The sequence below is a fragment of the Serinus canaria genome, chromosome 4 (genome assembly GCF_022539315.1).
Source record: "Serinus canaria isolate serCan28SL12 chromosome 4, serCan2020, whole genome shotgun sequence".
Classification (NCBI taxonomy): domain Eukaryota; kingdom Metazoa; phylum Chordata; class Aves; order Passeriformes; family Fringillidae; genus Serinus; species Serinus canaria.
The window spans coordinates 3,636,890-3,652,069 of record NC_066317.1 but is presented as its reverse complement, the minus strand read 5'-3'; the positions used below and the strand labels follow the sequence as shown (position 1 = coordinate 3,652,069).

At 37.6% G+C, this 15,180-nt stretch overlaps 1 protein-coding gene and 1 long non-coding RNA gene across 3 annotated transcripts in view; one reads left to right on the top strand and one right to left on the bottom strand.

The window, feature by feature from the left end:
• SYNPO2 (synaptopodin 2) overlaps positions 1–15,180 on the bottom strand; it is a 76,698-nt gene that overhangs the window by 61,252 nt on the left and 266 nt on the right. The gene's annotated exons all lie outside the window — the stretch shown is intronic.
• LOC127059492 (uncharacterized) lies at positions 4,472–15,174 on the top strand. The gene is made up of 6 exons (XR_007777406.1): positions 4,472–4,676; positions 7,219–7,290; positions 7,462–7,529; positions 11,645–11,762; positions 13,336–13,403; positions 15,026–15,174. It is a non-coding gene; the product is annotated as an uncharacterized LOC127059492 (long non-coding RNA).

The window sequence follows — 15,180 nt, the reverse complement described above, 5'->3', positions numbered from 1 at the left end:
TTTTAAGGGAATGAGACCTGTTTGTAAAGATAAACCTCTTTCTGTTTCTATTTGAAGACATTCTCCATAACCCAAGAATTGATAGTTATAAAAACACTATCTACTTTATTTGGACTACAAAAACAGTCCTAGCTATAGAACATTGTTTAATGTTAGCCTAAAGCATATGTATATACACTCACACATAAGGGCATTGTTGAAACGACACATGCAACATGTCAAATGAGCAGCAAGTTTACCAGAAATCTGAAAGAAACAGCTTGACATTTGTCTGATTTCCTTTCATATATTATTTTAAAATCGATTAGTTTAAACAAAGGAGTATTTAATATTTATGTGAAATGCAAACAGTTCAAGAGTATGTAATTGTATAAGTAAGCTAACAGCAATTTCTTTTAAAGTGCTGTGTGGTTCCCAAAAGGAATCATGCTGCTTGAATGCTAGACAATACATATGCCCTTAGGATTTGGGAAAATATCTGCATGCCAGAATTTGCTGTGACAATCTATGAACCTCAGAAAGCCACTGTTATTTTAATAGCAGCTTTGTTGTGCTACATGATTTCTGTCCATAGAAACTGTATCAGGTATTTAAGTGTCCTCACTGGGCATTTTGTTCTCAGGCTGTGGGCCTGCCAAGTTTATTTCATTAGCCCTGTAACCAGCAAATGCCAGTTTCTCTAGTACCACATAAAAAAAGATTAAAATATTAAAAACTTGGGATTACTTATTACTTGGGGTTTTTCCTCCCTTGAGGGTGGGATTACTTTGCAATCCAGGACATCCAGAAATGTATTCTAATTTTAATGGAAGCTGGAACTCAGGTAAGAACCAGATTCCATTAGCTGGTTCTGTAAGGAAAGTTGCATTTGTCAGGAGAACCACACTAAGTTTTAAAAAGTTGGGCTATGGGGATTTTTTAAGGTCTCTGACATTCTTTTCAAGACATTAATTTTTAAAATATAAAATGTGTAGATTGCATGGAAATTGAACCATTTCACTGGATCTGTTACTTCTATAGGAAGGTAAGAATAGAGTTATAAATTAGTTAAAGGTTGCAGGGGACAAAAACCTGATATTAATTCAGACACATGAGCAGAGATGAATTGTTAAAGTTGTATTGCCATCCATTTAGCTCTGAAGCCCTGACACTATAGTTTATTAGAGAGGTGGAGACAACAGAATCCTTTGTAAAAGGGATTTATATTACCAGAGGAGTTACAGCAGACTTTTTCTGTGTTGTTAAAATAAATTAATCAAAACCAGCAGGGGAGCGTCCTTGAATTACAATGGTTATATTATTCAGAAAATGTAGATTGAATTTTTAAGGAAATCCAAAAGGCATGGAGCTTGGGAAGGAGCCAGTTGGGGTTGTTTTTAATGCTGCCATTTTTGACAATTCTTAATATAAGAAGCTGGAGTATTGTTTCAAGCAGACTTTTGGCATACATTTTTATGATTTTATTTAATTTTCTTCCTCTGAATTATTATTTTTATATATTAACCCAAACATAATATGGCATCTCTCATCCCAGATAGATCCTGAAGTACATTCATGGTCTTTGTCTAAGATCTGTGCCAGCTTTAAGACATTTGCTAAGTCAAGGATGCAGTTCCACAGACAGAAGGCTGCAGCCCACACATTCACAAAACACATCGATCCTGTGGCAAGACCAGCCAGATGTGCTCCTTCTGGGAGCTGAAGTAATGTTTTCCTAACAAACCTTTCACAGAGGAAAGGGATGCAGGGTAACTGATGCCATTAGATCATAGGCATGAGTTGGAAGTTTAGTTTAAAATAGGTTTTAGAAGTGAGATTCCTGCAGAGGGTCAGAACTTCCAGGTGCACATTTCTTGCCAGGGTCACCGAGGGATGGACTCAGCAGGGAATGGCCTCGTGCTGAACACACAGTGCTGACTTTCTGCAGCATGGTTCTGTCAAGGAGGAAGGGCCTTGAAAAACATCACCATTTGAAGAGCTATTATTTATGTTGAGGCACAGCTTTTACTTTTAGCATGGATGTAATTTTTATAAAACCACAATGCTAAATGTGACCAATAAATATCACTGATGTTGCTGAATCCCTCAAATGAATGAAATCTAAGACAAAGTTCCTACTTGCTTAATTAGTTTAAATTAAATCCTGGTCTCTTCCAAAACTTTGAAAAATAGAAATAAGGATTAAGAAACATAACAGGAAAATGCTATGAGACTAAAATAAAGAATATTTTCAAATCTTACTCAGATGTTAGAATAATAATAGTTTTAAAGAATTTTCTAAAAATAACAACAAAAGAAACAAGCACTTGCAAATGCACAGGATAGTCTTGACTGTATCATACATCTGGAAAATATAAGTGCACATGAAAGAGCTGCTTATTTTGAGGATTTAATTTAATAACTCATCCTGCTCAAGAAGATTAACACGTGGCCATAAAAAACCTGCTTGCTGTCAGATTTTACCCCAACATGGTCGCAGAAAGATTCCAGAGAGCCCTAGTTGTATTACTCTAGCATAGCAGCATCTCTTTTCATTTTGTGTGGCTACCGTTGCCCCAGATTTGCTCCAAGATCTCCTGCATATTTTTCAGCTATTAAATGATGCATCTGACTTGGCTGCATTGTTGTGGAACCTCCAAGTAACCTTAGTGTGTTTAAATCCTAAACCATGCCACATCCTCATGACTTGATTTTTAGACTGAAAACTGCATAGGAAAGCAACAAATAACTGCATCTCGTGCCAATTAAGTGGCACCTTTTGTAAGTACTTCTGAAATGAAGATTCTGGCAGCTAAAAATCCAAAATCCTCCATGTGACATTTCTCTATGGAAAGTATGTCAACTACCAACGAAGGTCAAATACTAACTTTAAAACAGGAGACAAAAGCAGAAGAGGAAATGGACATCACTGCCTTCTCTGTCATATGCACTGTGCTGCTTCCAGAAGCTTATTTCTGGAAGAAAAAGCTGTCTGAAGGAACATCTGGCAATATGGCAGCATAGGGTGAGTTTTCCAAAGAGTGTAAGGAAGCCCCTGGTAATGTCAAAGTCAGCCCTGATCTGCAGCATTTTCCCAAATGCCAAGCACCAAACAAAAGGATAGAGGCCAGGAGGAATGTGTGAAGGTACAGGTATTAACTGAAAAGACATGTATATGTGAATTGGTTCCATCATTTTCTATTTGTTTCCTGAGCAAGTGCTTCCCAACAATTCAAATTACTATGCACATTGAAAATTGATAGGTTGTATAACTCCTTTTCTTATGGCACTGATTTCAGCTTTTTAAGAAACCCTTATAGTCAGACATAGTCTTCAGCATGCTGGTGATGTAAGGAGTAACTTAAAAACTGACTGAAGATCAGGAGTGACCTTTTAAGCAACTGGATAGGAATGTGAACATATACCATGCTCTTTTTCACCTAAAAGATGATAAACTGATTTAGACTGCCTCAGAAGACTTTGCTGACGCCTCTTACTAATATAATTTTGAGAGAAAGCTCCTATTATATGAACTGCTAGTATCGCCTCAAGTTTCTCTGGGAAGCACACTTTTTAAGGATTATGTAGTCTTTAAAAAGATGTCAGGGGCCAGCACCTCCATAAATCAAATTCAGTGTTAGAATCAGTGTCCTGTTTCCTTTTCTCATTATTATTTTGCCCTGAAACTTGCCTTTTTTCTTATTAACTGATGCAATTAATCGAAAAAGCACAGCAAAACCATTTTAATGTAACTGTGATGGAGAGAATTGTACATTCTTTTGGAAGAAACTAGTCAAAACCAGCCAAGTGCAGTTGTGTCAGGATCTGTATTTGAGATACTGCTTTAGGGTGGGATGAAATGTGTTCAAATAATGGAGACACTAGAGGTACAAAAGGTTTCTGTGAGTCAAGTCAAATCGCCAGAAGGAAACCCAAGCACATGAAAATATCTGGCCTGAGAGCATCTTGCAAATGTAAAACTGAAGAAATGCACAGAAGTTCATGAAAACTTTTAAATTAAGCTAAACAGTACAAATTTTGCTTTAAGTGACATACAGGTATGACATGAGAGTATGTGAATCCCCATGGGTGGACACTGCTTTCTCTTGAACTACAGATCTCTAAAATCAGAGAGGATTTCATTACATACCCTTTCTTCTCATAATGATCTGATGGACAGCTATTGGAAGAAGCTTTTTAGTTGTTTATCAGACAAGGGAGGCACTGCATAGGGCTGAGGCAATAGGTAACTCCTACAGCTGTCCATCACTGGGTCTGCATCTGGCACATTTGATCCAGTCACTGAAATAAATCACATTCCTTGCTCTTGGTGAACCATACCTGCCCACAAACATGGAACCATGAGTATTTTTCAACCTTTAAAAAAGTATTTGGGTCTAGAGCAGTAAAAGGTTTTGGGGAAAGAATTGGTTTGGCTCTCATTTCAGGTGAGCTCCATTGCCATGCTGTTGCCTACAGTAACACCCAGACAGCCACAAAGAAAGCATTTCCCACAAGAGGAAGGGTTCCTTCCCACCCTCTGCAGTTTCAGCTGATTATGCTAAAACATGATCCCATTTCTGCCAGGCTATTTTTATCCCAGGGCCCAGCAGCTGATGAACCGTGCCAGGGTTTAATTCTTCAGCACTGGACGATGCAGGAATCCAGAGGCCTGAATGCAAGTCTGATTTGAACAGGTCAGTGCATCCTTAGTTTTTGCCTGAGTCAATTAGCACCCCATATCAATTTGTGCTAATTCCCAGCCTCTGCAACTTTTCCAGGCCTCTTATGCAAATCAGGCCTGGAAGCAAACAAGCAGTGAGTGACCCAGGAGGCTGGTACAGGGCTGGGTACTATTGTTCAGAGCATTTCAGTGCTCTGTTTGTTCATAGTGTAACTCTAAAAAAATGACAGGCCACAACCCTAACTACCTCCTCAGGCTCAATTATTGTAGCCTTTGTACTGTTCTTGCCAGTGTAGAAAAAGAAGCATTCACGGGTCTTTCACTGCATTAAGATTCATTGGATTGTTTCTCACTGTTCCTGTAAATATAGAGGAAGAAAACTGAAACAGAATGACAAGAGGTTTTAAAGTCAAACCCCTTCTGTAGTCACAAATTGTCTCAAGAAATCAGAAATGCTTTGGTAACATTATCCTGGGGATGTGGAAACTGACTTAAAAATGTAGCACATTTAGGAGCTGCATCAGGGCCCTTGAAAGGAAGATTCAACCATGAAAAATTTAGTTCCATCACACCTGTACTACTGATCTGTTAATTTTAAACTATTTGAGTAAAAATGGGCTTAAGCTGCAAAACTCAGGTAGATTTCCAACCCCACGGCTGGCCAATGATGCAGTCTTGGATTTGGTGTACTTCATGTTAGTCTATTCTCAATCAAATTATTAAAATGAAGAGCTAGTGTTACAGACTGAAGTCATGGCTGGAAGTGAGGGCAGAGAAAGGATAATGAGGAATTTATTAAAAACACCATTTTAATATAGTCCAAAATTTGATTTAAATTGGATGCAAGACCTAGGAGAGTTCTTACACCTCCAGGGCTCCCAGCCCTGTCTGCTCAGGCTGTCGTCATATCGGGCTGCAAGGAACCGAGGTTTGAGATAATTTTTTTCATACTCTGTTTAATTATTATTTCACTGCATGTAATCAATAGTTGTGTGTAATATTACTATTTAATGTTCATAATACGGTGTCAGGTGCAGAAATGCTTTTGTTTTCTCTTCAAAGGATTACAGCTGCTTCCTTCTTCTGCAATACAACTGAAATAATTTTTAGCCAGGTTTTTTCTAAGATCAAAATTTTTCCTAACTGTAGTGTTATGAAACCACAGCTCAAACCCTAGTACAAATAGATGGAGCCCTCCTTAAGGGGATTGCATTTTATTTGTGTGCAGGGACTAATAAGTAGAGTGAAAGGAAGATTTGGAATTACTAATTTGATGTTATGATTTTGATTAATTTGATATTCTGTGATTCTTGATTTGGTTTATATACAAATTTTCCTGAGGGCATTAATTCTGCTATGTGTTTTGAGGGGAGCAGAGCTGAGCAATACTTTCAGCTTCAGTAAGAAAACGTTAAACCTCTCAAGGAAAACTTCTCCAAGATAGAACTGTCTTTACATTCACTTACCTATGATTTTGGGGATTGTGAAGAGCACCATCTAGTGCTAATCAATAATGTCAGTATCATGAAAAGGTGATTATTTAAAGTGGACTTAAAGGCACACTGCAAATTAATTTACCAAAGGGACTGGGGGGCTCCAAAGGAAACAGTGTCCTTGTTGTGATTTTCAAATATCAGGTACCTTCCCTCAGATACCCCCAGAAATGCACAATGCATCTAAACACTGACTTTGACTGACAGTATGAATACCATGAGATAACAACTTTAAAACTTAAATTTGGTTTCAAAAGCTAATCATACAATCTTACTATGCATTCTATAATGAAACTCTCTACTTCTGTGAATGGCTTATTTTATATTGATCAGCATGTCATATATTATATTACTTATATATAAGTATATATATATATATAAAATATACTTATTCCACTGACTGACAGTTTAGGTGAAACACTTCTAATTTCCCAGATATCTTTTTTTTTTTTTTGAAAGCCAACAATTCTCAAACTTTGGTCTCTTTTTCTAAGAATGATGTCTAACAGCTGCTCCTTCATGAGGATCTTAGGCATTAAATAGTATCACATGTTGGAATTTGCTTAAAACATCCATGCTTAATGGTAGTTTTTCCTAATTTGAAAGATTTTGCAAGCTAGTCTTACAGTATCCATCCTGCAAGTATTATTTCAGCATGCAGAAAGCTCATTATGAATCTATGATAATAAAGAAAGCTATTTATCCCTTTCAGATTACTTCCATATGCATCCTCTGTAATTAAATCAGTGGCTTATAGCAGCTGGCCTTTGAAGTGATCTCTGCAGAATAGGAAAATGTAATTTGTGGAATAAAATGCTGATCACTCTATTCCAGCCACATCTGTTAAGCTCTAGTAGTTCAGAGGTTTCTGTGCTGAGAGAGCTCATGAAAGTAGAAAGTTTCCTGTATTTTTTTCAGTCCAAAGGAAAATCAGTGGAAGTGATGGGAACTATTCTAACCAAATAACAAGGTTCGAAGTCAGAGGCATTTTTTCCCAACATTTGCAGTGAATTCACAGAAACTGATGTTTAAGTAAGCAGCTGTACTTTTCTATTTCAATAGAAGTACTACAGTGAGAATGATAAGAGAAGGCAGAGCAAGAATTCCTGGCAAAGAGGATGAGGATTTAGAGAGGTAAGTAGAGAGATGACTGTTTCAGTGGTGGTGGATGAATAAAGATGTCAGGACTCATGATGTGATTCCCCTTGATAGCAGCACATCTTGGGAACACCTCCTGTTACACAGGTACAGACAGCAATTGCAGTCACTGTTGCACAATTCTCCACGGAGGTGCTTTTCTTACAGATGACAAGCAGGACCTTAGAGCCTTTCCAAAGGGATGCCACTTGAACTGTTGGAGACACATCTACAAGGTGGGTGTGTCAAGGATTACAGACTGCTCCAGCCACACCTGTGCCTGCTGGAAAAGCGTCACCCCCAGCTGCCTGGCACTCCTCTCCCTTTCCTCCTGCCTCTCCTCACCTGGGGGCTTCTGCATTTCAAACCTGACAGATAAACTGCTCCTAGGACTGGTGCCTGAGCTGTCGGGCAAAATGAGGTGAGTCAGCAAAGCCCTGAAATCCAAATTGTTTGGGGAATACCATTCATCCAACACAGGTCAGTCTGCTTGCAGAGCTAAAGAAAGTGAGAGGGCATTTACTAGGAGAGCCTTCCACCAGTAAACATTTGCAACTGAGGGATATGGCCACTGCCTAAATTTTTTCCTTAGCTTACACTGATACATTATCAGTCCTTTAAGTCATGGTACCTAGTTTCTAGTGATGTCAGTCTACTCTGTACTATTAGCAATCATTTCTTTCTCTTAGAAGTAAGCAGATTGAAATGCCTTCAGCTCTAGTGAGTATTTTTGTCCTTACAGAGACTTCCAAAACAGGTTGGAAAAGAAATAGATCAAATAATCACCAAATAACTTGAATAAAAGTTTCATTATATAACCCTGTTTTCACAATACCCCAAAGTCTAAGGTGATTTTTGTTCCTTAGAAGGAAATGACTTCTGCTAGACACAGAAATCTGTACTAAATAGATCCATAACAAAATCTGCTCCACTCTTCCCAATGAGGTTTTTTATTCGTGATATCTGCTTCCAATTAAATAACTGCACTATATTTTACATACTAAGGTCCAATCCCTTGCCCTTTGAAGTCAATGGCAAAGCTCCCAATGAGTTCATGGGACAAAAAGTAACTCCTCTGTTAAGGCTTCCTTTAGTGAAATTTCAGCTGTTAAGTTTTTAAAACAGAGCTTCAGCTTGGCCATTTTTTGCCATCAGACAACAGACAGCTCCTGATATTCCTGTATTAGGCAGAGAACACTAGGAAAGGCAATTTTAGTCTTATTAAATTATGCTCCCCTGTCATTCTGTTTGCTTTTCTTTCTGTTGCTGTCAAGAGCCACAATGGACATATGGTGTCTTACATTATTTTTATTTTAGAACCTTTCTAGAAATTCAATATTGCAGCAATTTATGCCATACGTGGCATGTTTATGCTATGGAGAAGGTATCAAATGAAACCAGCAGTATAGAACACCACAGTTTATCTACTTTCTTCATAGTTTTGACCCATTACCAGTTCATCTGCTAATGAATTGTAATATAAAACATGCTTCAAAACCCAAAGAATCCAGTTTCCTAAATAGGACCATATTTCTAAAATACACTTACAAAAAGGCAAGTTCATAAAATAATGATTCCACAGCTACTCAGCCCAGGATGACATAACTCTTTTGAAGCAAAAGGTTACCCATGCCTTCAGTGCCCAGTCCCAGATGTAGGAAGGAGATGTAAAACAAAGATACTTAAAGGATTCAAAATCTATTTCTGTAAAGTAGAATGACAACTTGCAGACAGAGCTTCCCTGCTAAATAATAGAGGCACAGTCTGTGCTGTGCCCAGGACTGCAGAACATTGTAGAGAGCTCAGGGTCTAAGCCTGTTGTCTCTGGCAAGCTTAGAGTCAGTTTTTGTTAGAATTTACCTTCCATATAAGCCACAAATAAGACAGCCACTTTTCACTGTTCTTAGCCCTCCACTGAGAGCAAGGTCCTGAGGTGTTTTGAAGATTTTTGGCCTTTGTGCTCAACACCAGGTTGTATTGGCAGGTAACCAAAACACAGCACTTTGATTTTGGTGCATACTGAAGTGTTCCAGTCTAAATGTGTGTTAGTCTGATCCTAAAATTCCCACTGACTATGGCCTACTTTATCCCATCTGCACCATTTCTAATGAAATGGTGCAGATGGGATAAATTACTGAAAAGGAAAAAAAAAATCCACTGTGTAACTTGTGTACATTAGGTTTGAAATTTAAAACCTTCAAGCTGATATCCAGGGGTTTTTTACTGCCAGTTTTGTTCCAGCCGGTGCTCATGAGTACTGGTTGCAGTCTAAATGTTATCATTTCTGTCCATAGCTAATTCTATGCACAGAATTGTTCCTCTTAAAGCTGAAGCTATCCATGCTAATCCTTGTCCCTTTATAGAGTGCTAAGCATTTAATTTATGAAATATGGTCTCTTAAAGTAATTTCTGCTCTAAATATTTCTGCTGCAAATAGGAAGAACACTGAGTTCTGCATTTGAAAGAAAAGCCTTCCATGATATGCATAAATTGTTAGCTGTGTCTCTTAAACAATCAGACACAATCCTAGAGGACTCTGTAAATAACATTTCCTGTTGTGATATTTTAATGTGAACGTGGCCAGAAGTCTTACTATTACATTCACATTCACAATAAGAATGCCATGGCAGAAAATACAGAACAATGACAAGTAACAATGTCTTGCAGTGTATTTTAAATGTTTCCAGCAAAGAAAGTACAAACTGAAGTAAAGCTCTATACAAAGCAGCTAATCTAATTTAGTAGGAATACACTACTTTGGTTTTTTAGTTTGTTTAGTTTAAATCAGTGTGAATTATGGTGTTCATTCTATTCCATTGAAAACTCGCCTAGTGTGAGAGCTGGAAAAGCATCAGTTGGAAATAGGCACAAATGAATAATACCATGTATCCAAAACATGCTTGTATTTGGCTAAATATTGTGGGAAGCATGCCAAAACCAGCTTGGTATGTAGTCCTGTATATCCAAAACGGGGTATACACTCATGTGCTAGTTCAGCCTGCAGCTTTTAAACAACTAGATGGGACTCCAGTGCTAAACATTTCCACTGGCACAATGGCTGGAATGCAAAGGCTTGAAAGTAGGGAACACAGAGCCCTAACCTTTAGAAGAACATGTAAACCTTTGTTGGTTAAGGTGAATGGATTTTTTTTTTCATTACTTTTCCAACTAGCACTAGCAGATTTTTCAGAATAGAGTCATTTAACAGCGGTCTATATTAGCTAGATTTGGGGAACCTTAATTTGTTCCTCTGTTTTGCAAAATAAATTAGCTTAAGCTCCAGAAAGCCCAGCTTCTTCCAGTCTGTCAATGGAAGTTTGATAATTTACTTAAATACAAGCTGAACTATGTCATCTAAACACGTGCAAAAATATATTGGTTATTAAATTGGGTCAAGGCTTGTAACACAGTCAAAATCCTCTCCAGAAAAGATAGGTAAACCCACAATCGTCCACATAACTCCTTGTCTGAAAAAATATGTAAATATCCCTTACAGGGTTTTCCAAATATCAGCAAATACCAGCTGTGTCAGATGGTCTGAAGGGTGAATTTGAGAATAAGAGTCTGTCCAGGCTGCAAAAACAAACTATGTTTGGAAATGTATTAGCCAGCAAATTTAAACAAACAGTTTTAAATACAGGCCAAGTAAGGCAAGTTGTGTTTAAAATCATGTAGGTTGACTCGAAACTCCCCTCCTTTGCTGCCAAAGTTCAAAAAGAACCTTTTAAACATGACTTGCTCTGCTGATTGCTATTGCATAAAGTCGTGCTGAAATCCTGCTTAAAATGTCAAGTGATACAAACTCAGTGGGATCACAGGGTGGTGTTAGCTCAGTGCTGAGCCTTCACCCAGCTTGCTGAGAACTGCACTTCCAAGCAGTGGTGGAGAGGAAGATCCTGCTTTCACCAGCCTCATTTACCTGCCTGCAAGTGGGAGCAGGCAGGGTGACAATTTAGGAGCATGACAACAACTTAAAAAGGTTTCCTTCAACGCAGCAGCTGTGACATCTTTTGTGGGTAGACCAACTGTTTGCTAATATATACATTACACATGTATTTGTGACAGGGGCATATTTTGCCTTACCTCAGGATCCAAAGCATAACCGTCCTAACATCTCTCACCCCTTATTTTTTTTCTGCTAGACAAAGTGTAGAGGTCAACTTGATGAAAACCTCTTGTTGTTGTTCTGTATGTGTCAAGTATTTTGGATAAATGTAGAGAAAAAGCCAAACTACCACAACACAGGCCACCTCTGTTTACATCCAGTGTTAAGTAATCATATTCAGATATTACTTTTCACACTGTTGGTTCAGGTTATTCCCAAGTCTTTGAGTTTCACTTTCTGTTTCAGGTTGCAATGAATCCAAAATGATGAAACTGAGACTTGAAATCTGAGCATGTTGATGGACAAGGGCACAAGTCTAAAATGACCAGGCAGCCAGTTGTCACATGCCATTTCTGAGCCAAAGGTAAAGGTACAATTTGGGAAGCAGTAGCAGAAGCCTCCTTGTAAGAAACCATTCATTTTTACTTTTAGAACACTGATCTGGATTTCCTTTGAAGTGCCTATAGGTCAGAGTCATGAGGCAACTTACCTCCCTTAAATATTAGAACTATTTGGTTAAGTTCCCAAACATGAATTCCCAAGGCTTTGACAGATACAAACAATGAGTCCATCAAATTCCTGTTTGGTGCAGGTAACAAATATGCTCAGAATAATCTACCTCTCTTGCAAAGATGATTTCATAGAGTCACATTGTAGATGAATATAAATCTAATCATCTATAGGACAACTCCATTAAATTACCTGTTGTGAAAGACATGCTTCTTTAAGGATATAACTTTACTGTTAACTACTGTTAAGTATTAATAGGAAAAGTCACAGGACTTTCTTTCAAATGCTAGTTCAGAAAATCAGACATTATTTTCTATATATTTTAAATTAAAAACTGCAAAGAAATTTTCAAGAAAAACCACAATGATATTAATTTCAAAAATATTCTCTCATGTATCTCATGGTAAAACGGAAAGGACATCATGCATTGCTTAGCTTTCATATATCTTGAATACTTATCCTTCTAGGGTCACTGCTACACTGAGATTTCCCAACTCCTGCTTTGGGAAAGCCATCCTACAGCACAGCACTGACATGGTTTAGTGAAGGGATACACACAGCCACTGTTTTCCTTAGCTTTGAACTCATAATTATAGCTTACTTTTTAAAAAATCCATTTATTAGATAACTTTATTAGCACAGTGTGTCTTTGGACATAGCATTTAAAATACTTTATTTTATATTGTGACAGTATATAGAATATGCAAATTCTTTTTAACTGAAAATAAGTTTTCATTAATTATTTGCAACATTATTGGACTTCACAAAGTAAGTTGGTGCACAGAGCCAGGGTTTAGAGGAGGAGAATTGTTAAATATAAATAAATATAAATTCTTATACCCCTACAGAAAATGAGTCAAATTTATATCTTGAATAAGGGTTTGAAATAGACGAGCAGAATGATACTTTCTCATACTTCAGAAAAATCCATTTGTTGCAATCTCACACTTCAAAATTACTGAAAGGTCCTGAATCTAATTTAGTGGTTGTAAAATTATTTGCTGATGAAAATTGCCTGTTTTATCTGCAAAAGTACTTGTGAAAAAGTACTGAGATGTTTTTTGGTAAAAGGTTTGTCTTTATCTCTCCATACATTTTGCGCGGTAATGGAAGACTAATTTATACTGCAGGCCAAACTCTCATGGATTTTAGTGGGAATGCTACTTGAACATATGCTTTAGCAGCTAGGCAGAGGGGGGATGGTTTACATATTCTTTATAAATGTAATAAAACTATTTTAAAATGCATAAAACAAACTGGTAAAAGCTGCTTCTGGCAGTGAGCTGCAGTGACTTGTCCCATCAGCTTTAAAAACAATATGTATCCTTTATCAAAGAGCAGATAGTGTGAATTTGGAAATTTTGTGTCCTGACACGTTTTAATGGATTATCTCGTTTCCCTCTATTTCACATCCCTCTCCACTTTAGATCTATATCACAATCACTTCTCCACTCATGACCAGAACCTGAGTGCCCTTCCCTCCGCTCTAACAAAGGTAAGCAACCCCTCTGAAGCTTTTCCTTTCATTTACAGGAAAACAAACTTGTATCTGTGAGGTTTTTTCCTAAAAATACATATCATTCTTTTCTAAATGTATGTTTTCCTGGGCATTTTCCCATTAGAAAATACTGTGCATTATTGAATATTCAGTAATACTGTGTATTACTGAAAATACATTAGAGTACAGCTATCTCAAGTCCCAGCCTTTAGTACCCAGGCTTAAGTGGCCCAGTCTAGAATGTGAACAGGATAAAAAAAGAAAAATAAACCAACCCACCCTTGAATACACCATTTTTATCAGGAAAACGAAAGTTTAGTCAGAATCTTGTGGGTTTTATTTTGATTTTAAGTATTCAAGGCCACTTGCCGTTTACCGTTGCTCACCATTTTTAAGTTCTAGCTACAAGTTTTCACTAGATGGCAGGAGTCCACTGCCATCTGTTATCAGAGGCTTTACTTGCACGGCAACAGTTGCCCATTGGTAGGAAAAAAAGTGAACATGTTCCAGTTTTGCAAAACATAGAAAAACAAACAAAAAACTTAACAGGAATGAGAAAAAATATTCAGACCCTCAATAAATCACAGTTCTGTTACTGGATATGGTAAACATGATAGGCTGGAAATAAGTGAAAAGAAGAGTGAAAGATGTTCTTTTCCTGACAGAGGAGCTGAAAGGACCTTCTCCTATAAAATGAGGTCTATGTATTGTTTCTGCTGTGTTTGAAAAAGTTAACTGATGCAGTAAATTAGAGTTAACTAATAACCAAGTGTATTGACAGCCTGAGAAAGTTACAGCTTAAATACTAAACTACTGATGGAAAACACCATATCAAAGTAAAACAAACAGGCTCAGTGTACTGCATTACCAAGATACTGGAATGAGATAAGACACATTCTAAACTCTCTCCCTCAGTTTAACTAGGCAGAGCTCATGGGATGATGATCAGTCCCTGTACTGTTTCAGCCAGTGGTATTTTGCTGAGCTCAGAGCTCTGGACAAAATTTGTCCCTCTTGTCTAAGGGAACAGAATGCAGCTCCATACAGTTACATAAGCCTTAATTACCGTGACAAATCTTCATTGTTGCACTGGAGTGAGCACTGATTTTTAACAAAACTACCTCTGAAAAATTATTTCTGCAAGCTGGGACTACCAGTTACTATTTTTAATTCATTGTCAACTTCTACTGTCTGTCTTGCCCTCCTTCTATACGTGCAGATAATTTATAAAGTGTCCAGTAATTTTCAGCATTGCTCATGAAATATAAGAGGGGATGTTTGGCATCTATTAAAGCTGCTTCTGAGACTGGATAACTTTCCAAAACCAGAGATAAGTCACTTAATGCTTTCCAGGATTCCCAAAATAGTAAGAACATTTTCTCATGATAAAGCTGTATTTATTCTGTGACCAGAGTAGAAAAACTATCATAAATAGATGACTGAAGCAGCATTTCCTAATATGAGATTGAGTTTTGCAATGTGCCGAGTGCACTCAAAGCCAGAGAGCGAGGCAAACAGGAGCTGAAAGGCACACATCATGTCACAAGTGAAACATTCAGCATCTAACAAAATTTGCAAGCTACCCAAAAGTAATTATCCCTTTTTATTGAAACCGACAGAATCAGCACCTGTAGAATCTCTGTGAAACCCGTTAGTGAATTCAAACAAGTATCACAACAAGGTCTACACCAACCATTTCCCTGGAAGCAGGATGGATTTAAACAAGGTGCTCCTGTCATCTGTGCCCACAAAACTCCAACAACATATTTCTGTC